At 42.0% G+C, this 27,871-nt stretch overlaps 1 protein-coding gene across 1 annotated transcript in view; it reads left to right on the forward strand.

The window, feature by feature from the left end:
• Positions 1-27,871, forward strand: part of LOC144781956 (cytochrome P450 2G1-like) — a 288,870-nt gene that overhangs the window by 20,927 nt on the left and 240,072 nt on the right. The window lies entirely within an intron of this gene.

Genomic DNA, 27,871 nt, shown 5'->3' on the forward strand with positions numbered 1-27,871 from the left:
TTGAACTGAAGCTGCAGAAGCCGCCAAAGTCATTAAGCTACTTATTGATATTGAATCAAAAACTGAGAGGTAGTTTTCATAGCTGATAATTCTAAATAGTGGCCTCCGCTTTGCTTCAGGACTTTTGACTGTCTAGGCTTGCTACATGCCTTGATCAAGGGTATGAAAGAAGCGTGCGGCTGCATTGCAGTTTTATATACAGCACGTGGGGTTTTTAGTATTTTCAGAAAGGAAAGGCGCACTACCTAGTGTGAACGTTTAGTGTGTATCATTAGCTAGGTTATGGCGTGGTGCGGAAGGGCGAGCGGAAAAGACCCCTTAACCGTTCAATAATAGGTCTGTTACCAAACCTACGAGACAATATAAAACAGCAAAGCTCTCGCACACAACAAACAAGGTATATCAACAGTAATTATGCAATAAATGACATTATATGTATAGAGCCAAATAACATGACAGTTGCAATTTCGTTCAGTTTCTTGGAAGATGGACATAAGTTTATTGATTACACATCCAGCCGACACGTGTTTTGTCGCGTGGGAACAACTCACTACGACTCCTCAGGGCTTACGACACAACCTACACTCATGTAGGTCTGGAGGGAAATTTCTAATGAATCTGATCGCGTAAAGGATTGTTAATCCTATCCGTCACAGCCGTGCACGTGTGTTGAGGGAACAGAAAAGAGCAAAAACTAGAAACATCTAAGGAGGTTCCAGGTGTGGTGGCAACTCCCGTCAATCGGAGTGATAATTGCAGAAGGTTTATTTATATCTTCAACGTGGTGGTATCCTTAATAATATAACGATGAAAAGCACACGGAATAAGAGTGCTTTATAGGCCGTGCTTAATAAGTGTGCAGATTAAGCCCAAAAACCGGGAGGGGATCCACAGTCAGGTTCCAGTTCGCGTGGGTGCAACTTGAATCAGGAAGTATCAACAGCGTGGCATCCATCCTCCTTTGGTTCCCGGTCTGCCCGAGAGCGAGCAAGATCCAATGACTTCAAATTATAATAGTCTAATATGCACAATCACAGTCCATGCTCAAGCCAATACGTACGGGAACCCAAGATAGTTTGATGGGGCCCGTTTCCAGGCCAAACCGAAAGCTGAGGAAATTACTAAGCACATGCCCCAGGATAAGGATTTAAATTTCTCATGCAGAGAGTATAACATCTGACTCACAAACAGGAAGAGGGAAGTATACAAACAAGACTGGGAGCTTTTGCAACATGCGTCCGGTGGAAAGGACGGCAAATCCTTTTGGAACTTAGTAAAGCAATTTATATCTAGGAATTCCCCTACCATCCTTGTCCTGCAAAACAACATCTTGGACGCGGACTGGATTACCCACTTAGCTTCTGTCTATTATATTGAGGACGCCCAATTATGCCAGTCATTCTGTGCTATGGATTAAAAAACTCCCCCCCCCACTTGTATTATCGTTGCAGGAAGGGGAGTTGACCATCCATCATAGTAAGGGTGGGAAAGTATCATGCCCCGATGGGGTACCTATTGACCTGCTGAAATCCATGCCTCAGATATGGGGTCCCCTTATCACTAATATATTTAATACCTGCTTATCAGTTAATATTCCTCTTTCATGGGGGATTGTATGTCGCCCAAGTGCTATCGACCTATTTTACTTATCATCGGAAGAGTCATTTATGACCGTTTGGTCAAGTGAGCAGCTGACAAGGGTATACTCGCCCCCTTTCAATTTGGCTTCCATCTGAAATTAGGAACTAATGAACAATGTTTGAACCAGGCTCTGACTTCTAAATATACTAAGGCCGGGCGCTCCCCTATTTACTTAGCTTTTATGGATTTATCCACCACCTCACTGTAAGTGAACAGAACCAAACTTTGGCTAATATTGCTGGATCAATGCGTGGACCCTTCTTTTGTAAACTTTCTGCACTCCCGACATCCAGATCTCTCAGCCAGAGTCCGCTTAAGTTCTTATGGTGAGCATTCTCCTGATTTTCCATTAAAGAGTGGAGTGATGCAGGGGTGTATATTGGCACCCTTAATATTTATTTTATAGACTAACGGTTGAACAGTTAATTTATCATCCTCCCATCCAGATACACCTAGAATCTCAGGCTCCCCAATTCCTGCTTTACTGTATGCTGATGGCGCGGTATTGCTAGCCCTCACTCCAAATGTGTCCAGACATCGGCTTGACCGCTTTGCTTATTTTATGCAAAACTGAACCTAAAAACGAAATACACTAAGTCACACATCATGCCTTGTGGTCCGGGCAAACTAAGGTTAAACAAAATTAGTATCAACAGGCTTGAATTGACAAGTGTTGATAACTTTTGTTAACTAGGGTTAACCTTTAGTTCATTAGGGTCGTGGAATCCCCATCGTGCCCAGGCTAACCTTAAACTAAGCAAAACCACCAATGCAGTCTATAACCTTATTAGGCCAGGTATCAGGCGGACCGTGATACCTCCACTGAAGGTATATAACTTGCAGTGCATTTGTGCAGCTTCCTATGGTACAGGAGTTTGGGGTTTTAATAACCATGGCCATTTGAGGGCTGGAGAACATATGTTGTTTGCCCTGCAGAGATAGTTTCAGCTGGGCAGGATAGGGCATGGTGTGTTCAATGCCGGCTTGGTGCTATTTCTTTCAGGGTGAAAGGTATTCTTGACTTGCCTCTTGTACAGCATGTGTAAAGTCTGGAAATATGGAGTTGCCATCATGACAGAGGTCTTCCTTTTCCCTTGACAGACGAAGTGCAGTATTTATATGTCCATAATTTACAAGGTGGCAATTGCAGGACACAGCAAGGCTTCCTGTGGTGGTTTCAGAGGAACAGACTGATGTACTCGCTCAACAGTGAAGAGGTAAAACAAATTACCTCTCCCAGCATAGTGATTAACAAGGTCTCCATGTATCTTTGAAGACTGCCAGTGTTTGTGGATTCAGGTATTCTGAACAGGCAAAAGTTTTTGCATGTTGTAGCTTCTAAATCTTTGTTTTTCTCTTTGATCAACTGCATTACTTTCCACATGTTCAAGTTTTCCTTTTTTTCCTGTAAGCCATGTTCTATGTCTGAGAAGCATAGTTCCGTGGTTGTTAGGATTTTTTCATGTACATCCATGTTGGAGTTCATGATATCCACTCTCGGAGAGAGATAGTTGATCCTATTGTCAATCGACAATAATAGTATCACTTTAAGTAGAATTTTCACTTTTGGTTGACTTCCTGTCTCCCAGCATCTTTAGTGTAATTTTTGCCTACCTGTGTGTCATAAACTGCCTTATTTTGCATGCGTCAGGTCATGAAAGACAGTTTTGGGCTGTTTCTGCTTGGATTTATCCATTACATCGGACTGTGACAATAGTGTAGGCGCTACACAAAGCGAGGTCAGGTCCTAGTACAATTCAAGGGAATACTGACTGGTAGAGCAGCCTTGGAGTGTATGTATGTGTATATATATATATATATATATATATATATATATATATATATATATATATATATATATATATATTAGCTAGTTATAGTTAGGACCTACTTTCCATAGGAACCTTTAGCCAGGGCTACAGGCTGAACGGAATTACACCAAATTTGGCAAAGAGGTAGAGTTTGGTTCGCAGATTGTGCTTTTTGTTAAATGGTGTAAATCCGTTCAGTAGTTTCTGAGAAAATTTAAAGTAAAATCATAGTGATATCTAGAGACAAAGTACCGCATGCGTACGGAAATCCGTACAATTACGAGCACGAGCTGCATGCTGATTGTCAGTCAACTGTCTGTCAACACTCCAAACCAGGAAGTGTTGGCAGCCATCTTGTTCGTCGCTAGAACCGAGTCACAAGAAAACCGTAAAACAAAGTTGGGAAATAAGGACAGGGCGCAGGGTAGAAACACCCTGACCCTATAGTCTTGCTCAGGAGCAGCCATCTTTTATTTTGAAGTATGCATGGGGCTCACGGCCCTCCTTCATGCCCCGGGGACCGCCACCTTCCTGGGGCAGTAATATTTAAAATAGGGGGGTCCGTGACAGCACGGACCTCCCAGCCCCAGGGACTACCACTTCTCAAGCTTTTTAATGTTGGGAGGGGGGTCGCATGGCCTCCGTCCTGGAGTTCTTGATGGCACTGGGGACCACCATCTCTCAGGGCCGACTCCTGCAGTGCCTACTTACCAGTTTGTGTTCAAGATTTGGGGCCAAATGTAGGTAATTCCGATTTACCGACTCTTAAATACCGACTCATACCGAATCGGTATTTAAGAGTCGGTAAATTGGAAGGAGGCGGATGTAGGTAAAAAATGACCGAATCTGTAAGAGTCGGTATTTACCGATTCTGTAAATACCGATTCTGTATTTCCCATTGATTCCTATGGACCTTGAAGCCCATAGGAATCAATGGGAAATACAGAATCGGTATTTACAGAATCGGTAAATACCGAATCCTGCAAGGGTGCAGGGGGTGTCCCTTTGACACCCTCTAGCACCCCAAGTACAGGCTAGTGTGACATGTGGCACACATACATGCCCTAAGGGCATGTCTGTGTGTCACATTGCACAGGTGTGCATGCACAGATGTGCATGCACACCTGAATTCGGTATTTTACCACCCAATAGGATTGGTTGGTAAAATACCGACTCTTAAGGGCCTGTGGTACTCTTAGGAGTGTCACCTACATATGGATTTACAGAATCGGTATGTTTACCGATTCGGTAAAATACCGAAGTGGTAAATTTACCGAATCGGTAAATATACCGATTCTGTAAATAACTACCCACCTACATCTCAAAAGCCAAATACCGGTCGGTAACGGCCGAATTCGGCCGTTACCGACCGGTATTTGGCTACCTACATCTGGCCCATGGTGTCCTATTTGTGTAGCTTTCCTTTGTGTATCTTTTGTGCAGCCTTCTTTTGTGTATGTCCTTTTGTATCTGACTTTGTTTTTTCAGTGCTTTATCCAGTGTTCTGAATATAGCAGTACATCTGTAGACATGTAGTTTACTCCTTTCCTTTGCCCCCTCAACCCTAATTGACAACGTAATGGGGTGAGTCAAACTAAAGCACTGCTGTCATTACTGTTTTAAGTTTGCAACACAGTAGGTAGGATAAATAAATAAATAAATCACTTGACACAATGCAGAGTGACACTGTATTTATTGTATTTAATTTTCGAATGTTTTCAAAATAATATACACTCATGTACAAAATATTGTTGCTCTATTTGCAAGATAAATATTTAATATAATTCATATGAATCACCACATATGCTGATATTACAGTAAAGATAAAATGAAGTGTTTATGTTTTTGTACAAGGACCTACAACATAAGAAATTCAGTATGGAAAATCAACAAAACAATTTGGAAGTCGGTTTTGAAATTAGTAACAGTGTCATGGAAGAGCTGAACATACTTTTTACAAGTAGCGAGAATGAAGAGGAAGATTTAAATGCTGCCGATATCAGCTGTGATTTCCTAGACTAAACCTTAGATGCTGATTTTGTGGAAGCATTAGATGACATCGAGTATGATCATATGACTTTTGAAATTGATAATCAGGAATATGAAATACATGATGAAATTATTTTAGAAGCTCTATTAAGTTATGAGATGTTATAAGAATACATTTATTAAAATGGGTTGAGACATTCTTCTTGCAGAATTGTAATCATTCAGCTAGTACTGAAGTACTCATGTTGCAAAGTGGACCTTGGGGCATGGACTGATTCAAACCCCTGTAGACTATGTATGCACTCTTCCAAGCACCGGCAAATTTGTCTTTTATACCTTCAATTGCCCAGTCTTTTTCCTTACACTTCCAGGAAACACTATCACACTTCTAGAAAGGCAGCAAGTGTGCAAATTTCTTACGGCCTTCGGCTGGGGTAGTTGTTACAACAAAAAGGCTGGATAAAGGGCCTGCAATTTGAATACGAATATGAAATAGAAGAATACTTAATAACCATAGTCAAGAAAGGCAGCAAGTAGATGTGTGTATGTGTGGATGATGTATTGATTGAGTGGAAGATGAATAATGTAAAAAATAAGAAAGGCTGCAAGTGTGCAAATTACCCAGTGCCTCTAGCTGGGGAAGTAGTTAGAACAAAAAGGCTTGATAAAGGGCCTTGACTTTGAATCAGAATATGAAATTGAACAATAATTAATAACCCCAGCCAAGAAAGGCAGCAAGTTTGCAAATTTCCCACTGCCTTTGGCCGGGGTAGTTGTTACAGCAAAAAAGCTCGATAAATGTCTAATGACTAATGTTGATGATAGCGATACTCCAGTTTCCTGTTTTTTATGAGGTTGATAGACTGTTTCACATAATACAAAAGTTAATTGCAATAAATGCATAGAAATTTAAGTTTACCAAAATCAAGATCAATATGTGAGTATGGACTGCTTGCCGAAGATGCTGTTGCAGCAGTTGATGTGCTTGGTGCAGCAGCAAGTGGGTTGTCTTGCAATCTTTGTGTTGCAGCTCAAGCAAAGTTGTTGGGGTGGAAGTTCTTTACGTGTTGCACTATATTTGCTGTGCCAAAGTATTTTTTGGATGGATCACCCCTTGAAACAGTTGTTTGGCAAATTTTACAGATTACTTTTGGAGCATTAAACTTCGGCTGGGGTAGTAGCTACAACAAAAAGGCTCGATAAAGGGCCTTGAGTTTGAATCAGAGTATGAAATTGAAGAATAATTGATAACGCCAGCTAAGAAAGGCAGCAAGTAAGTGTGTGTATGGTGTGTTCATTGAATGGAAGATGAATAAGGTAAAAAGTAAGAAAGGCTGCAGATGCGCAAAGTAACCAGTGCCTTATCAGGGAAGTAGATCTTTGGATACTCAGCTCATTGCACAGACTGTGCGTCGTAAGAAAGGGTGCAAGTGTGGAAATTACCCACTGCTATTCACAGGAAGTAGTTACCAAGAGGGTTGAATAAAGGGTCTGCACCTGGAATTTGTATTACAAGAAGAATAATCGATAACCCCAGCCAAGAAAGGCAGCAAGTAGGTGTTTGTATGTGTGGATGATGTGTTGATTGAGTGGAAGGTGAATTAGGTGAAAAATAAGGAAGGCTGCAAATGTGCAAATTACCCAGTGCCTTCAGCCGGGGAAGTAGTTACAACAAAATAGGCTCGATAAAGGGCCTTGAGTTTGATCAGAATTTGAAATTGAAGAATAATGGATAACCCCAGGCAAGAAAGGCAGCAGGTGTGCAAATTTCCCACTGCCTTTGGCTGGGGTAGTAGCTACAACAAAAAGGCTCGATAAAGGGCCTTGAGTTTGATCAGAATATGAAATTGAACAATAATTGATAACCCCAGTCAAGAAAGGCAGCAAGTGTGCATATTTCCCGGTGCCTTCGGCTGGGTTAGTTGTTACAACAAAAAAGCTTGATAAATGTCTAATGACTAATATTGAGGATAGCGATGCTCCTGTATCCTGTTTTTTATGAGGTTGATAGACTGTTTCACGTAACACAAAAGATCACGAGTACCATTTTACAGGTTACTAACGGAGCATTAACGTTTTTTTGCCCTTCAGGGAAAGTAAATAACTTCCAAATTAGAGCTTCTTTTTTCTTCTTTGGAGGCTCTTTCGGAAAGAAATCTCCTTCTGAAGAATAGGTGGAAGATGAGTCTATTGCTGTTATTATGGTTATTTTTCTTCTATTTTACAGGATTCTCAGAAGAGATGGTTCTTGTTAGAAAGCAAAATAGAATGAATAAAATGGGAGGGATCTTTCAACAGTTGGTATAGGATGTGTTATGAACCAATACAGTTCAATACATATACTTTCTGGGTCTTTTTCAGCAAAATATTCAATTTGTTCTACAGATTTAAGTACTCGATTTCGTGTTGCAGCAAGACCTAGACTCACTCAAATGATTCTTTTAGATTTGGAGTGAATATTTGCAGATGATAAGCCATTAGCATATGTATGTGAGGAGCACCTCGTGCTTGATACTTCGTTCTCCAAAAGAAATCCAAAACCTCTCCAAGAGGAGGATTTTTTTATTGGTGATAAAAGACATCATATCTTTAAATCTCTGACTGAAATACCTGCATACATTAACTGGATCCAAAGGGCACAATTCTCCAGGTATCTTGTATTTAATATTTAGTATATTTAGATTTGCTTTGCGAAGAAATTGAAGTAAATCATTCCAAGCATATTCAGCAAAACTTAAAGTAAGGAAACATGTAGGAGTTTCTAAATTCCTTAGCATACATTTAAGTTCTCTATGACAACAGTTCCAGTACTTATTAGTATCATGGTGACATGCCATGAGATTAATTAGCTGAGATTCCAAAACATCTTTCTGTTGTACTTTATCCATAAATTCCTTTGTCGAAACATTTTGCACATGTACACCTGTTTTCAATATATGATTCACTGCATAGGAAAATGCAGACAAGTCACTCTCAAACAAAAGAGGAAACAAATATGGAATACATTGTCGAAATGTTGGATCTTCGGCATAGAACCTTGATGTCCGGTATTCAGATTCAGGAATCTGCATAGCTCAGTCATCATATCGTCCTCCTTTTCCTATTGGAAACAACGAGTTTCCAAGCTTTTTTCACATACACTAATGGGACTTCCATTTGCTTCTTTCATTTGGAATAACTCTATAGTCTTCTCCTTCACTTCTTTGAAATGAACTGGATGAATACTATAATGTTCGTAGATGTCTTCAGTTCTGGGTTCATCTACTTTTTCAATTTGTCCAGATGTGGAATCTCTTCTTCTACAGTTATTTCTTCTTCTTCCATATATACAACTCTACTGACCACAGAATAGATTGAAGGCAGTTCTCAGCACAGATACTGAAGACAAATTTAGATCCAAAGCTGAATTTAAGGTGTGAACCCTGCTGTCCGCAGTGTAGATTGAATGCAGTTGTTGACCAAAGATCGATGAATACCATTTTGTCACAGTTAACAGGATCTGAGGACACGGTACAATTGTCTCTGCCTTAAATAAAGCAAGGCTGGATTCAATGCTGTCCTTAGTGTAGATGGAAAGCTGAATTCAAGTTGTGAACCCTGCTGTCTGCAGTGTAGATTGAAGGCTCTAGTGAGCACAGTTAAAGATTAATGCTATTTGTGAAATTCTTTTACAAAATCGGAAGACATAGAATCCATTAGTCTCTGTCTTAAATAAAGCAAGGCTGGATTTAATGTTTTCTGTGGTAGTGGCGCTCCTGGTATTACGTTTTGAAGTCTACTGACAACAGAATAGATTGAAGGCAGTTCTCAGCACAGATACTGATGACAAATTTAGATGCAAAGCTCAATTCAAGTTGTGAACCCTGCTGTCCGCAGTGTAGATTGAAGGCAGTTGTTGACACAAAGATCAATGAATGCTATTTTGTCACAGTTAACAGAATCAGAGGACACAGTACAATTGTCTCCGCCTTAAATAAAGCAAGGCTGGATTCAATGCTGTCCTTAGTGTAGATGGAAAGCTGAATTCAAGTTGTGAACCCTGCTGTCCGCAGTGTAGATTGAAGGCTCTAGTGAGTACAGTTATAGATGAATGCTATTTATGACATTCTTTTACAAAATCGGAAGACATAGAATCCATTAGTCTCTGTCTTAAATAAAGCAAGACTGGATTCAATGTTTTCTGTAGTAGTGGGGCTCCTGGTATTACGTTTTGAACTCTACCGACCACGGAATAGATTGAAGGCAGTTCTAAGCACAGATACTGAAGAGAAATTTAGATGCAAAGCTCAATTCAAAATGTGAACCCTGCTGTCCACAGTGTAAATTGAAGGCAGTTTTTGGCACAAAGATCGATGAATGCTATTTTGCCACAGTTAACAGAATCTGAGGACACAGTGCAATTGTCTCTGCCTTAAGTACAGCAAGGCTGGATACAATGCTGTCCTTAGTGTAGATGGAAAGCTGAATTCAAGTTGTGAACCCTGCTGTCCGCAGTGTAGATTGAAGGCTCTAGTGAGCACAGTTATAGATGAATGCTATTTGTCACATTCTTTTACAAAATCAGCAGATATAGACTCCATTAGTGTCTACGTTAAATAAAGCAAGGCTGGATTCAATGTTTTTTGTAGTAGTGGCGCTCCTGGTATCAAGTTTTGAACTCTACTGACCGCAGACTAGAATGAAGGCAGTTCTAAGCACAGATACTGAAGACAAATTTACACAGACAAATTTATACAGTTGTTAAGGTCTATGAGGTATTTCCTATGATGCCTATTATCGCAAGGGTTAATGAGGGAATTCAGATCATACTTACCCAACCTTTTTGAGTGTCTATTGAGAGTGTCTGTGTGTGAATCCTGGGAGATGCAGATGGATTGGACCTCAACTGACAAGGATAATGGACAGGTGTGTAATAGTATCGTAATGTTAGATACCACTGTTGCTGGCATTCACGGTGAAGAATCGAAAGGAGACGGTCGTCCCTTTTCCCACGCTTGAGTAAGTTATAATCCTGGATAACTGTAAATGCTTAATATTGCGCTTTCACTGAGTTTAACCTCCTTTGAGAACAGGCACCGCGCCCGAGGCATGTACTCCGTTTTAATTTAGATGAATTCTCTTCATTTTTTAAAAATAGGCACGCCGCTCGATTTAACAATTTCTGTTTCTATTCAAGTCACTGCTTGTTAACCCATAACCTGTGGGTTCACTAGTTCACCCTGTTCCTCGAGCTTTCACAATATCCACGCCGCTCCCGGTTAGACGTTTAAGAAACTCGACCGTCTCATGGGGTAATAATTTCACTTAGTCACCCTACAACGTATGCAATCAATACTGAACTCAGCACGAGTTTAATTGCCACCCTTACTCTAGGATCTGGCACTGTCATGAGTAGAGATAATCACTCTGGCTTGTCAATACCACGTTATCACAGTATTCACATTTTGCCACAAGAATAGGCCCACCACCTTAAAACACATTAGGAGACGGTTTAATAATAGTGTGTAGACACCACTCTGGTCCTTTTAAATAAAACCAACTGTATAGATACTAAGGTCCACTGTAATTCATTTCTTAGGAACAGTGATCCATCCTCACCCAGTGTGCCTAGTCAGCTGACAGACACCTGAAGAAACCTAAATGAAGAAATATTAACAAGGTGAGCACATCTGAAGGTGCCCCATAATCTGATTAGAACCCTAACTGAAACCACCGGAAAGTCCTGACACTATGTTATACTTATCCATAGGCTGTCCAACCCTTGTCCCAGTCCTGATGAAGACCTGCCCCAGATGCACGTAGTCAGCGCATCACCACTAGGGTCGGAACGTCGACGTACCTTGTTGTAGATCTAACTGTACAAAGTCGGATAGGAGCAAAAGAATTTTTTTTGCCTAATGACTATTGTTTTCACAGTTGACAGCCTTGAATAATTGTAACCTTCATGTATTTATGTTGTGTAACCTGTATGAGTCTTTCACAAATCACGTTGTATAGCACTGTATATGTCTCTTTGTATCTTGGACAGCACAACTATATAAGTCAGAAAATTGAGAAAGCTGAATACTAAAGATTTACTTTCACAGCCACTTGGGTCAGTGTTTATTGATTTGTGCTACTACGTTTTTACCCCTCTAGGGACACACGGTTGTGACAGAAGTTCGAAATGCCTTGTTGAAAGGTATTTCCACCCGACAGAACCATTATTGTTGGTTTGGGTAATGTGGTCTTTTTGTGGGATGCTGAGGATGAGTCTGGCTGCGGTGTTCTGGATAGTCTGAAGTTTGTGGAGTAGAGATTTGTTGATTCCGGCATAGAGGGCATTTCCATAGTCCAGCCTGCTGGTGATGAGTGCTTGAGTGATGGTCTTTCTTGATTCGGGGGTTGGGTCTATTGGAAGGTCTTGCTGAGTATGTGGAGGGTGTTGAAGCATGTGGAAGCTGCAGCGTTGGCCTATGGGTCTGTCACATGAAACATGTTTATCCACTTTAAATCTAAGTTGGGGAGACTTACTGCTGTGGTAATACCATTTGTGGCACACTGCAGGTGATGATTTGAATTTTACTTGATTAGAAGCATTTAATATTGATAAACGTTTTCCTAGCATTCTGCTGATAACTTCACCTAGAATTTTTTGGTGGATACTACTGATAATTGTGCTTAGGGTAGTCATAGTGTAATGTTAATACATACCCCCAGCACAACCCCTACACTTCACAAACACCACTACACTACCCTAAACCCTAAAACACTACCCCCAGCATGAACCTCTATACTACATCAACAGCACTGCACTACTCTAAACCCTACAGCACTACCCCATACAGTAGAGGAACACCACTGCACTATCCTAAACCCTAAAACACTACCCTCAGCATGACCCCTATACTACACAAACACCAGTGTACTACCCTAAATGCGAAATCTACCACCAACATGACCCCCTACTCTACACAAAGACCGATGCACTACCTTAAACCTCTTGCCGCAATCTTGCCACAACTTGCCTGGGGGTGCAGAGCTGCCTGAGCCTCGCGTCGGACTTCACTGGTTTCCCTCCCGCCGCCGCTCGAGTCCACCTCGCGGCCGCCGAGCGGAGGGGAACTACATTACCCAGACTGCCCAGCGACCCGGAAGAACATCTCTGGGGTCACCGGAGGCGCTTGAAATTGCCGCCGTCCTCGGTGGAGCGGGTGTCTTGCCGCAATCTTGCCACAACTTGCCTGGGGGTGCAGAGCTGCCTGAGCCTCGCGTCGGACTTCACTGGTTTCCCTCCCGCCGCCGCTCGAGTCCATCTCGCGGCCGCCGAGCGGAGGGGAACTACATTACCCAGACTGCCCAGCGACCCGGAAGAACATCTCTGGGGTCACCGGAGGCGCTTGAAATTGCCGCCGTCCTCCGCGTCGCGGGACGCAAGCGGGACGCCTGGACGAAGCCCGGACAAAGGGCGGACAGTCCAAGACTGTCCACGACTGGACTGGACCAGGATACTAACATCACCAGTACCGTGAGTCAACTGCCCCTGTTTGTTATTGCTATCGACTGTCTACAGACGTAAGGATAACTTCCTGCACCTACAATTGTGTCGAAGTATGTTGAAACAGAAAACACCCAATACTCCCGCCAATACTATGGACAATTATTTAGTACATAAGGTGGCAAAAATAAATAGTGAACGGAGGTCCTCCTTGGGGCTTAATGACTCCCCTCCTTGTTCCCAAAGAGAAGCTCCATGTCTCATTGACCTGGATTCTGAAGCAATGAATGTAATAGATATTCAAAATGCAGAAAATAATGATTGCTTAGTACTTAATGCTTCTATAAATGTTTTACAGCCAGATACAAATGTTGATCTATTAACGGGGGAGGAGTTACAGCTGTCCAATAATGATATAGAGTTAGTTGAAGAGAGCATCACTCCACCAACGCCAGTCCCTGCCCCAAGAGCGGCTAAAAGGTCCACTAAGGTCCCCCCCAAAAGATTAGGATTACGGTCTAGTAGCAAAAAACCTGCAACCCCACGCAAAACCAAACACAAAAGTGTCACTGATGAAATAAGGGAGGAAGGGAGCAGTACAGTAGATTGGGATGAGCTGTTATCGAACAAGTTTATGGGCATGTTAGAATCCAAGATAGCACGTATAATCAAGCCGCTTATATCCAAAATAGACCATTTGTCCGATAAAGTACACAAACTGGAGACCCTCTTAAAAATTACAAATGAGAATATGGGTGAAATTCCAAACTCAATCATGAATAAGATAGATGAGAAACAGGTGAATATAATTGATAACTCTAAACCAGCACCCGTCCCAACCCAGACAGATGTAACTAGTGTTAGAAATGATCTTATTAACCCTACAGTTGTAGTATCTCCGACAACCCAAGGGAATGTTCTAACATCTAATTCCCATCTAGAATTAAACCCTGTAGAACTGATAGTCGAAGCCTCTCCTCTGGTTTTAGTACTTGCTAATGTTCCACCGCTGATAAAAGACCAGATTGAGACTCCCGACGCCCTCTTAAATAAATCTCTGCAGTGGTTAGGTAACAACATGCAAATATCTCCATGGGGCAAAGAAAAGCTGTCTGAAGATCTTCTAACCGCAAGAAGAGTAAAGTGGATAGGGACCAAATCAAAGAAATTTGCCGGGGATTGTGTGGTATTAAACCTCAAGGGTCCAGATGTACTAACAGATATTCTGCTTAACATCTTTCCACCACAACGTAGAACAGCAGAAATAATTCCACTAACGTTGGACTTTTTTATAGCAGAAAAGGCTTAGTGGCAAAGCCAAGTATCTTAAGGACTAAGTGGTCAGTAGTTGGAACTAGAAGGGCTAGGGGTGGACAAAGTTGTGACTGGGGGCTAAATCTGGAAAACTGCTACTCGGCTCTATCCGATTTAAATGAATGTGACTGACTCACAACCTGTGTTAGGCCGACGTTGCAAAAGTATGTAAGTAGAGGAAATACGACATGTACCCACGTGTCGAATCAGAACATGGATAGACAGAAACCACTCCACATGGTATGCAAAAACTCTGCTCTTGAAGAGTCAAAAATAGCTGTTGTGGGTACTGCTTGTATTGCAGAGGTGTCAGAGGCCAAGGCCACATTAAAGGAGGGAAAAATAGTAACACCAGAAAATGAAGCAATTGCAAGCAATTTCGAAAATAGCCAGACATCGCCCCAGCAAGAATCTACCTTGCTATCCCTCGTATCTTGGAATATCGCAGGCATAGCAAGTAAGATTACTACATTGGAATGGGTCGAATTCATTGACCAACATGATATTATCATGTTGCAAGAAACATGGTCACTTATTCCAACCTTTAGAGAGGGGTATTTAAATTTCTATATTCCAGCTATTAGAAATCGCCTGGGACGTCCCTCTGGAGGTTTGTTAATTTGGATAAGGCAGTCTTTGAATTGTACCATAAAACAACTATCCATGCCGTCCAATGATATTATGGCATTTAACATCAGATGGGAAAATGGTCAAGAGCTTGCCGTGTTTAATGTCTACGCTAGGGGAGTGGCTAGTGGTAAATCCTCAAATACTATAGCAATCTTAGAGCAGAGTATTGAAATGCTACCACCACATAGTCAAATAATAGTGGGTGGTGATTTCAACGTCACTTTTGAGCCCCTGGGTGAAGAGGACAGGATTTTGTCTGAGGAAGAGGACGACCAGTGGGGAATACCGCAGTTAGAGTTGCCTGCCATTAAAAAATGGAGTAGTGTGGCAATCCAGCTAAAAAGTCTCTGTTTAGCTAGAGGCCTGAGAGCGGCAAATGGGCGCTCGTTTTCAGACCTAAAAGGAAATAATATGTTTGATAACGGACGCTCAACTAGCAGAATTGATTACATACTTCTAGATGTAAGGATCTGGAGTAAAATGCTAGATATGGTTGTAGAAGATAGACTAGAAAGCTAACACAACCCCCTGCGATTGACATTCTATTCGCACTACGAGTCTGTAGTCCAAAATAACAATACTGGAATGGTGACGCAGGATGTAGCATGTTCGAATAATTTACGCCATCTCAAATGGAGAATGCTGATAGAGGATACATCAAAATTAGAGATACTTAAAAAATTGGTAGTCGACGAAGTAAATAGCATCAAGTCCCATCAAGGGACGTCCAACTTCCAAGACTACATGATGGAAGCCCACGATAACCTCTTCTCTAAAATACAAAGTTTTTTCACTAAAAGAGTAGACCCCTGTAAAGTTGGAAAAATCCACCCAAGGCAAGGTTGGTATGATAAGAGTTGCAGGGTGGCACGACACAATCTGAGCCTGGAATTAAAAACAGGCAATGCAATAGCAATCAAGAGGGCGAGAGATGTATATAGACAAACTCAAAAACAGGCCAGGAAACGCTGGGATGAAGAAGGTTGGCTGGATTTGAAGGAGGCCTGTGCAGCAAAAGACTCTAAGCGTTTTTGGTCTATAGTAAAATGGGAGAGGGGAGGAACAGCTGCCCAGCCACAAAATAATGTTGCCATAAATCAATGGACAGAGTTTTTTAAACCACAGTATGCGCGTAACCCTGCCCATATTTCTGTTCAACCCCCCATATCCACCTTTTTTAAAAGTCAAATTTTTGACGAGAAAGATGTGAGCAAAGCGTTGGATTGTATAGCGGGGGGGAAAGCGCCAGGCATGGATGGTATTCCGGCCGACGTATTTCTATCGGACAAGATTGCCTGGTGTTCTTATTTTAAAATGTTGGCAAATGCCGTGGCGATGGGAGGGGAAGTGCCCCATACATGGAAGGGAGCAGAAATAATCCCCATATTTAAAAAAGGAGATAAAACATTAGCCCAAAACTATAGACCCATCAGTCTTATAGATACAGCGCAAAAACTGATGGGCCGCTTAGTCCAGAATAAGCTGCAGCAATGGATTGACGAAAAGAACATATTGTCTCCTTACCAGGCAGGGTTCCGGCCACTGACTAGTAGTGTGGACCAAATTCTTTACTTCATAACCATCTATTGGAGAAATGTCACACTTAAAAAGGGCTCGTTGTATGCTGTCTTTGTGGACCTAAAAGCAGCCTTCGACCTAGTTCCTAGAGAAAAATTGTGGCAGACCTTGGCTGATGTAGGTTTAAGCCAGGAACTCCTCACCCTCCTAGTTCGCCTCCATGATAATAATTTTGCTAAAATCAGATGGGGCAAGCAAGGAGAAGTCACAGATTCCTTCCCAGTTGAACGAGGAGTAAGGCAAGGGTGCGTTTTAGCACCAACACTATTTTCAATCTACATAAATGGAATTGTTGCCCATTTAATGAAATCCCCTAGTGATGCTCCAATTATAGCAGGCTCCCACGTCCCTGTCTTAATGTTTGCGGACGACACGCTTTTACTTTCACGCACCCCGAGCGGTCTCCAAAAAATGGTTGATGCCTTTGGCGAATTTTGTGATAGTAGGGGCCTTGAATTGAATACCACCAAAACTAAATTCATGTGCCTAAACTATCAGTCCACTTTCAAAGGTGCAATTAAATACAAAGGTATCCCTTTAGAGAAAGTGGATGCCTTCACTTATTTAGGCGTCACCCTTCAGGGAAACATGAAGTGGAAATCGCATATTAACAAGACATTATTGAAGTTTAACCAGCTTGCCGGCGCAGTTGCCTTAAAACATCGTAAATCGCTAACAAAGCCGGTTAACTGTGCACTTGAAATATACAATATGAAAGTATTAGGCGCCTGCTTATATGGCTCTGAACTATGGGGGTTTTCAAATTTGGGAGAGTTGGGTCGTGCGGAGAACAGATTCCTACGAGGACTTGTTATGGTTCCCCAAAGCACGCCCATAATTCCGCTGAAACTGGATCTTGGCAGAAAAAATATCGAGGACATAGCTAGACTACGGCCACTCCTATATTGGAGACGTTTGATGGTCACCCCAGAGCTGAGCCATTATGCTGCAGCTCTGGAAGATGTTGTTAAGTTCGATCGTTTTCATTGTATTGAATGGCTAAAAGAACTACGGGGGCTTCTTGTATTGTTAAAGCTGGAACATCTCTGGGGCAATCATGATGTGGCTAGCTTTCCTTCGAAAGCGAAATTGAAAGAATTATACTGGGAGATGGTGTATGTAACAATGATCTGTAAAGGTTCCCAATCAAAACTGACAACTCGTTTTTGTGACATCAAAATGTATCCATCTTGTGAAACATATTGGGACATAATAGAACGACCACATGATAGGAAGCTATACTTTCAATTTCGTATAGGAACCTTACCAGTGAACGCATTTAAAAAACACTGGTCTCCAATGTGGGATGATCATTGCTATTATTGTAAAGATCAAATAGAGCACATTTCCCATTTGTTTTTCTGTTGCCCATTATATGCAAGCCCCAGACGTAAATGGCTGAAGCCAGTGTGCCTAAATATCGGCACCCGTAGCCAATCGATAGCCCTCAGAATACTTGAATCTGATTGTTCCACACCATTTGCTGTTGCCGTAGCTAAATTTCTTGCCTGGGCATGGACAATTCGCACACGCACTTTAAAGTCAAATGTAAATGAAATAGTGTTGCCCTAATCTAATTATTCTATTGTATGAATTGTTTTTAAAAAGAAACCATTTTTTAGAAATAATTGGAAATTTCCTGTATCTCTTATGCATAATATTCGACTGTCATTGTTTAATACGTGTTTTAGAATTATTTTTAAATGTAGTATTTATTGTAATAGGGTCAGGAAGGATGCTTTTATGACAAAATGTCGAATAAAGCTTTAAAATTTGAATTTACCTTAAACCTAAATCTATCCCCAGCACAACCCGTTCACTACACAAACACCACTACACTACCCTAAACCCTAAAACACTACCCTTAACACTTATACAAACAGCACTTCATTTATTCATATAGATAGTAACTCATAGTTAGTGTTATAAACTCATTATTACAAGTATACAGTTATCCATACAGTTACTGATGCAATGACTGAGTCATATGTATACTTCTTTATATACAACAAATATCACATACACTGACTTTTATTTTTATACTTATTGCACATGTACCATTGAGAGATATATTTGCTCATCACCACACCCATAAAGATATTAACTCACCCAAACAATTGTTATAACATGTAGTCTCAACGTCATATACCTACTGAATCAACTATTCACACATCTTTGGGCAGTCAGACACGCCCCACCGAACCACCCACACATTCACTCTCCCATACAAATACTCAGTTAACTAATCAATAAGTAATATAGACTTTCACGTAGCTAGTAACCAACTGGTGCTGCAGTTTACAGAACCGACAAAGTAATACAGATATTCACACAGTTTAGTCTCTATCCAATATATTTAATGAGACACTATAAATTACTCAAGTAAGCAATCCATCACACTGCTACTAAATCATTTATCCAGATTTTTTTTATATCCACTCATTCTTCAATGCAGATTGCTATATATATAATACATATTTAAATAACAAACCAAACCACATTCACTGGATGCTTTCATCAGTGATGTCACAAGTGATGTCATAGGAGATGTCATCAGTGATGTGATCAGTGATGTCACTAACCCTGTCTGTCATGAATGATGTAACATATATACTTAAAGAGCTGCGTATGAAGGGGACGTATTTAGAAGGAAAGGAAAAGTCATGCAGGGTAACTTTTTCTCTCCTTGTAAATATGGAGGAGCCACCTGCATAACCAGTACGTCACAAAAAGTGACTTACTGGTGGCGCAGAGAGCTTGTAAATCTGCTGCAGAATTGTTTTTATTTCTCCTCATTTTTTTCATCCAATATACGCTAAAATGTACAGCATACATTGTAGGAGAAAAATGCCTCCACTGATTGTTTTTGTGCAGGAAGGTTTGTCTTCCTGCACAAAAACAAACTCCACACAACACAGATATTCTTGCACCATGGTGCAAGGGTGCCTGTATCACCACATGCCTGCAGTTTAAGCAGCAGTGCAGAGGGAAGGACAGACTTCCAACATATGTATGTAAATATGTTGCTTCTCTGTGCTCCGGAAGTAGCACAGCACGCTGTAGCTAAAGAGCTTACAATGTCATGGTACAGCCCTTCCTTATAGTTCTGCAGTTATACATTCACCATATATGACAAATGCATTCTTTAGTCAATTATGCAGTACGTATACATTTATGTAAACGTTCACACACTAGCATATACATTTAGCTATTTCTTTAACCAGAGTAGTTAGTTCTGAAAATAATTTGTTTTTTGTTTTTTGTACTTTTATATTGTTTTTTATTTTTAGAAAGTTTTTTTGTTTGTTTTTTGTTTTTTTTAAAGAAAAAAAAAGTCAACAGGACGAACAAAACCATGAACTTTAAAGAAATAAAACTAGCATTGATGGTTATCAATTGCTCTGCAAACTATGTCTACTGATTGCTCCCCATAACAAATTAAACAATTACACTTCACGCAGTGCATTCTATCGTTCACGAATTGGGGACGTATGTCTGGTGGTGATGTTGAAGGTGATGCTGCAGAGGTACTTGGTATTGTTGGTGGTGGAGGTGCATTTTGACGCAGTCTTCTACATTCTTCATGAGCATAGTTCACAAGATGCAAGGATTGGAGGTGCTTGCGCATACTAGCAGTGCCACAGGAGTATTTCTTGTTTGGATCTCCTCTGGACAGTACTGCCTGGCAAATCTTGCATGTTACTTTGGTGGCATTACATTTATTTTGCCCCTCTGGAAATGTAAAACATTTCGATACGATGGATGCGTTTCTTTTGGGAGGGTGAGGTTCTGGTAGAAATTGTTCAGTAACAAAATCATCAGAATCAGATGATTCTTGCAGTGGTGTAGCCATTTTTTAATTCAAAAAAGAAGTTCAGGTTTCCAATGAACAAAAAGTGACGTTCTTTTCAGGATAGGTCTTCTCCTAATGAAGGTCTAAGAAGAGTAATTGAAATGGGTGGGGTTATTCAATAGTTAGAAAATTAAGTGTGGCGTGATACGTATATGTTGCGTATGCATTTGAAGTCACGTACGGGTCGCATAGCAATCGCGCATAAAAATACGCACCCATCGCACACCCTACGCGCATCCTACAGAACAATTGGAAAACGGCCGCTACGTTCTGCGCAGCAATTGAGAGATGTGCGCTTTGGGTGCGGGACTGCTCAAAAAATTGTAAAAAAAATAAAAATCAGATGATTCTTGCAGTAGTGTAGCCATTTTTTAATGAAAAAAAGTTCAGGTTTCCAATGAACAAAAAGTGACGTTCTTTTCAGGATAGGTCTTCTCCTAATGAAGGTCTAAGAAGAGTAATTGAAATGGGTGGGGTTCTTCAATAGTTAGAACAGTAAGTGTTATAAACCAATGAAATTTTTTTTTTGTCACATGGGATCCGCGTTGGGTGCGTACACGGAGCACGCATCTAGCGTGACTTCTCTAAATTGCATTAAAAAGTAATATAAGTTAATTAAAACTAAAAGAATATAATTTTTCCCCTTAATAGTTATATTAAATATATATATGTATATTTTTTTATATCAAAAAATGTCACGGAAGTATGCGCCCACCGCGTTGTACACGTAGATGAGGTCATGTGGAAATGCTCACGCTCGGTGTGGCGTGATACGTATATGTTGCGTATGAAGTCACCTCCGGGTGGCATAGCAATCGCGCATAAAAATACGCACCCATCGCACACCTTACGTGAATCCCAGAGAACAATTGGAAAATGGCCGCTACGTTCTGCGCAGCAATTGAGAGAGGTGCACTGTGGGTGCGGGACTGCTCAAAAAATTGCAAAAAAAAGAAAACAGAAAATATAAAAGATTTTTAAAAATATTTAAAAATATATATATATTACATTTAAAAAAATATATTTTAAAAATGTGTAATGTAATCTAAAGAATAAGATATCTAAAAATAAATATATTTAATAAAAAATGTAAATCAGTATCAAAGAAATAAATATAACAGTTAATAGATTTAAAAATTGTTATTGAATAAATCTTTTTCAAAATCACTGAAAAAAACCTTGGGTTTCAGGCAGGTTATACTTCGGAATTATCTTTTAAAAAAACCAAACACCCAAGGATGATGAAGATCACCCACGTAAAATGAGGTATGCAATTTACCGGCACAGTGCTCTATGTGCATATAATGCTATATATGTTCATACTTCTGTGTACACCGTGTCGATGTAAAAGTCAATAAAAATATATTTTTTTTAAAACCTTTCAAATTCACTGAAAAAAATATAGGTTTCAGGCAGGTTATAGTTTGGAATTATTTAAAAAACCTTTGAAATTCACTGAAAAAACCATAGGTTTCAAGCAGGTTATAGTTAGGAATTATCATTTAAAAAACCTTTGAAATTCACTGAAAAAAAAATAGGTTTCAGGCATGTTATAGTTATTATTATTATTATTATTATTATTATTATTATTATTATTATTATTATTATTATTATTATATTTAAGTTTATAAAGCGCGCAGCTACCCGGAGGTTTCCCGGCGCTAAAACCAAAAGAGGGAGAGAGCAAACTAAAAGGGAAGGAAAGCAGTTACAGGTTAAATAACCAAGTTTTCACCTCTCTGCGAAATTTGAGATAACAAGGTTCAGTGCGCAGCGATAGGGGAAGGGAGTTCCAAAGGGAGGGAGCAAGGAAAGAGAAGGAACGACCACCCATTCTGGCTCTTTTAACTCTGGGAACCAGAAACCTATGTTGATTAGATGAGCGAAGAGTACGGGATGGACAGTACTGCTGAACCAAGGTATTAAGGTAGGATGGGGCCCGACCTGCATTAATTCTGTGCATGAAGCAGAGGGCCTTGAATTTCGTGCGGCTTTCAATACGGAGCCAGTGCAGGTTACGTAGAGAATTAGAGGTGGAGGATTTATTAGAAAGTTTACAGAGCAGCCGAACGGCCATGTTCTGAACTGTCTGTGTCTGTTATTAATTATCATTTGAAAAACCTTAGAAATTCATTGAAAAAACCACCGGTTTCAGGGGTGTTATAGTTAGCTGGTCATTTCACTCATACAAAACCATTGAAATTCCTCTGTTATAGTTAGTTGTACTAACTGTAAATCTCGCGCCCGCAATCCACTGGTGATGATATCACATATTACATCATTCATGACATGGTCAGTGACATCACTGAGAAAACTGTGTATGGCCCCTGCCATACACAGTTTTCTCATCAAGAATTTTCACTGCAATTGTTGCAGTTATATTATCAATGATGTTATAAAAGATCTCATGAATAATGCAATATGTGAGGTAATTAGCAGTGCATGGCGAGGGCCCTGCCCAACCCACCCTACAGCTGTGCCCTGTGGGTGGTTGTCCCCAGACCCTAATCCTGGAGACCCTGTCTCCTGGGGCTCGGCATGATATTTGGGAACGAGGACACATAACTCCCCTTCCCAGGCTGATTTTGGCCCCAGGGACACCATCCCCTCCCCGGGGATTGCTCCTGGTGACCCTATCCACCCGGGGCCTGGCATTATTGTGGGGGATGCAAGCACCCCTCCCCAGGCCATTATGGGCCCCATTTGTGATTATAAGGGGGAGGTGGGTACACAGCCCCCATCCCTGGGCCGATTTTAGCCCTGAGGAGCCCATCCCCCTTGACCCACCGTTATCATTAGGGGATGGGGGCACATGGCCCCCTCCTCCAGCCAATTTTGTTGTTGATAAGCTTTTATTCGATATGCAAGATATCTTATAAGCGTACACAGAATACAGCCAATACAAATCTATAGAAAGACATCATTTAAAAAGGCAAATATTGGGTGCACATAAAAAAGGTAAAAGGACATATAATGCCATGAATAAATTAGCTAAAAATACATTAAACCGCTACTGAATCTCTTGCATCTTATCAACCAAAACTGTTTTAAAAATTTGGCTATGCCACATACAATAGGGGGGGAAGTGTCCGTCATTAAAATGCGCAGTGCTACTAAATAACTACGTGTGCCCATATTCCGGCAGAGGGGTTTAAGCCAGAAGCTCCTGGGCTTTGCATAATCCGGGCATTCAAATAGGATATGCGTAATGGACTCTATCCTATTAAGGCAACATGCACAATAAGGGGACGTGTGGGCACCTGATTTCCACTTGGATACCAGAGCCCCTAGTGGTAACGAGCCTACTCTAAATTTAAAATACAATGCTCGGTCATATGGAAGAGTAATTAGGTCCAAATAGGGCTCAAACACTACAACATCTTTTACTGTTAAAAAAGCAGCAGTGGACTTGCAATGATCCGGGTTTATAACTAGCTGTTCCGCAACCCAGTTCCAATACAGTCTCTTCAACACCTCTTTAGGTGGAGCCGATCTTGATAACCAACAGTCCCCCAGTCCGATTTTCTCCAAAAGTTTTTGGGTGTCACTCAGCCATCTTATTTTTGCTCAACTGCCCAAGCTCATTATCTCCGCCAACCCATCAGCATATGATTTTAAATCTTCACCCCTCCAGATACGTGTCCATAGAAGGAGAGGGCGAAGCCGGGCTTGGTCTTTAATGTTTTTACAGCCTGTATCCAACAGTACCGGTACTGTCGGGTGCTTGAAGGGATGGCAATTATGGCTTTTAAGAGCTTACTCTCTACTGTTGCCAAGGCGTCCAGGCAGCAATGCCCCCACAGTTCAGCCCCATACAAGGCTGATGTTACTACCTTAGCCTTGTAGATATCAATTACTGGGGTAAGCGACCTCCTAGGTGATGCCCGGAATTCCCTCAGGAGGGCTCCTCCTACTCTCTTGTGGTTAAGGACCGTCTTAGCAATGTGAGGTGACCAGTTCATGCTATCCGTAATCCGAATTCCGAGGTAGTCAAATTCGGATACTTTCTCCAAGGCAACAGAGTTAAGAATAGGCGGGCGGCCCAGTTTCTTTGGAGGATTTAGGACCAGGAACTTAGTTTTATCCACGTTGATTACTAGACCCTTTGCAGCACAGAATTCCTGGAAACGTGTTAACAGTTTCTGGAGGCCTTGCGGAGTCTTGGAGATCAAGAGCGTGTCGTCCGCAAAAAGCAGGGTGGGGATCCGCACTCCTCCGAGACAGGGGGCGTCGGCTGGTTCTTGTTGGAGATGTTCCACCACCCCATTCACATATAGTGAGAAAAGGGTGGGCGCCAAAACGCATCCCTGCCTCACACCCCTAGACACTGGTATTTTTTCTGTTAATTCTCCATTTCTACCCCAGCGGACCTGAGCAAAGGTATGGGCGTGGAGGCTAATGAGGAGAGACAGGATATAAGGGGGCAATCCCAACTCATGAAGCACCCTCCATAACTTCTCTCGGGGGACTAGGTCAAAGGCAGTCCTTAGGTCAATAAAGGCCAAGTATAGACTGCCCTTGCCTAGCTCCACCACCTTCCACCCCAAAAGTGCCAACCTGAACACCTGCTCTATTGTCCCCATAACTGCCCGAAAACCTGCCTGGAAGTCTGATAATATTTTATTTTCCTCCACCCACTGCAAAATCCTACCAAGTATGGCTTTACCTGCTATCTTTTGGGTAGAGTCTATCAGGCTTATTGGGCGGTAGTTCCCCGGTAATTCTCTGCATCCTTTTTTGTAAATCGGGACCACTACCGCCCCCTTCCAGGAGTCTGGCACTGCCCCTCCCATCATGATGTCATTAAGGAGAGCTGCAATGACCCTTCCCCACTCCACTGGATAAGCACGCATAAGATCCCCCGGAAGGCCATCTGGACCAGCTGCCTTGCGGGGGGCTACCCACCCAATTACCTTTTCGATCTCTAAAGAGGTAAAGAGATCATAGGTATGGGGTTCGAATGCTAGTGGGGAGATCACCCTAACATTTAATTCCCCATCTGCCGGGAGGTATAAGTCCCCGAAGTGTTTTACCCAACTTTGTGGGGGGATATTACAGGGTCTTATAGCTGCCTCGGGCCTATTCCGGGAACCTAAAAGGTTCCAAAAGGCCCTTGAGTCCCTACTTTTGCTGGCATGGAGTAGGTCTTCCCAGAATTTCTCTTCCCACTCCATCCTGGCGGTTTTAAGGGATCTATTATAGGCCTTCCTTGCTTCCAGTATATCGCTATGGGATTTATGCTTTACTGCCTCAACAAGCCTTGTTTTGTCTACCCTACACGCATGAGTATACCAACCATCACCCTGCTTGTTACTTTGCTTATTTCCTGACTTACTAGGAGGGATGGTAAACATGTTTGTCAAAGCCTCTACTAGAGAGGCAAAGAGTCCACTCACCCTTCCCACCCCTTCCAGGGGAAGCCCCAGGGTTGTCACTGCTTGGTTTAAAAGGGTTGAGATTTCTCCAACCCTTTCCTCGGAGAGGACCAGTTTAGCCCATTTAATGCGCCTTCCACAGAGTGAGACAACAGATTCGTCTGGGGGAGCTAATACGGGGTTACTAGGACCCTTTTTTACAGGGCACCACCACTGTGCCATGGTTAAAGAAAGTGAATTATGGTCACTTTCAATCGTCGGGACCACAACCATGTCCCTCACATGGTTCCAGAGACATACATCTAATAAGATGTAGTCTATTCTAGAGGAGTGTCCTGGCCTATTATAAGTGTGAGCCCCCCTCCTATCCGAGATTGTCCGTCCATTTACTGCCCTTAGATTTAGTTCAAGGCTCAAGGAGTATAGCTGTAACGCCACTTCTGACCATTTCCTAATGGGAGGAATCTCTAATACAGGGATCCCTATCCTGGAGTCCTCCTCGTCCTGGTCAAGGGCAACGTCGGAGCCCAAGGGCTCGAACGTGCAGTTCATATCACCCGCGACCAGGGTACATGACTTGTGTGGGGTTTTATTCAGGAGGGTCTCAAGGAGGGATAGTACAGGCGACTTCCTCCCTCCCTTGGTCCCTCTGGCGTAAACATTGTAAACATTTAGAACTATTCTTCCCCTTTGGTCTCTTAAAATGATATTTTGAATATCCGGACAACCTGTCTGTAGCTCCTCTGTTCTGTAATCTAAGGAGGCTGCTACCCATATGAGTAGACCGCCCGAGGGGCGTCCCTTCCCTGTTTTCGAGGTTAGGGCAAGTACAGAGTGGGAGGAAAATCCCACCCTATGTACCGGCTCCAAGCTCCAGGTCTCTTGGAAGATGCATAAAGAGTGTTCATCAACCCAGGCATTCCAATCGGGGAGAGCCAACTTTCTTGTGATCCCTGCGACATTCCAGCTGAAAACCTTAAATACTAGGTCCGTCACAGCTGGTGTGTCACTGGTCGCAAGAACACTAGTGCTTGTAGCCCTGACCAAGGGGGCTTGCAAATAACAGGAATCTGGAGGAGTGTCTATGATGGCTACCGTCCCACTACCACTTACAATTGGGGGAACGGTAGTTCGGGAGGGTGATGCTACCAATTGGTCAATTTGGTTCGCTGCTTCTTTAACTGCAACTACCTCTACATTTTCCCTGGGATTCTCCACCTCCAGTCAGCAACACCCTGGCACCCACAGAGGGTTCGGCCCGCTACCCCCAAGTCCACCTGCCCAGCGTTTGTCCCAGTTTTTACAAATATCAGGGGTGCTTGGGCTCTCCCGAGGCAAGATGACAATTTGCCTTGGGTAAAAATAGGTTAGGTCCACTACTTTAACCCCTGGTACATCCATGTTTTTTATAGGAGTACAAATGGAGCTCACTACTCTGGGGTCTTGAAAGTTTATTATTATACAGTCCCCCTCCTGGGTTTTTTTTCCCTGCCCTACCCACCCTACTCTACGAACACCTAAAATAATCCCATCCACACCCGTAGGAATTGGCTTATTTGACTTAAGCCAGTGGATACACTTATTCTTAAGAGATTGGTGGTTCTCCAACTGGCCTTCCTTTAAGGGGGGAACATTCACCAGAACAGCTACAAATGGTTGGCAGTCTGGCGGAAGATTTACAGGGGGGATCCGACGTATGGAATTTTGAGGGGCCACTGAGGTAGTAGCTGAGGATATTGATTGGGGGGCAATTTTGGTGACCTTCCCTGTCACTAGTCCCTGGGCATTGCCTTTTGACCCAAGTGTTTGAGGAGCTTTTGCTTTATCTCTGCTTGCCTGGGGCTGTACTTGTGGAAGTGGCTTAGACATAGTTTTGGCAGCCTCTATGAGTGTTGGTGTTCCCTTGGATTGGGGCCTTGCTTTAGGTGGGGATGGATTTTTGGGTGCTGGCGCTTGCACTCTGTTGGTTTCAGCCCTATTTGACCTTTTTGGGTGGTTGGGATCTACCTGTAGTGGCAAGGAGACTACTGTAGGCACACTCCCCATTGGTCCCATGTCCTGATTATCGCTCACTCTTTTTAACTGTTTGAATGTGGTTTTGAGTGAGTAAAACCCATCAAGGGTTGATTGCTCAAGTTTGTCTATTCTAGCCCCGAGGGCCTTAACCTGGGTAAGTAAGGGCATCAAGAGACTATTTACTCTC

Source organism: Lissotriton helveticus, chromosome 9 (genome assembly GCF_964261635.1).
Source record: "Lissotriton helveticus chromosome 9, aLisHel1.1, whole genome shotgun sequence".
Lineage (NCBI taxonomy): Eukaryota > Metazoa > Chordata > Amphibia > Caudata > Salamandridae > Lissotriton > Lissotriton helveticus.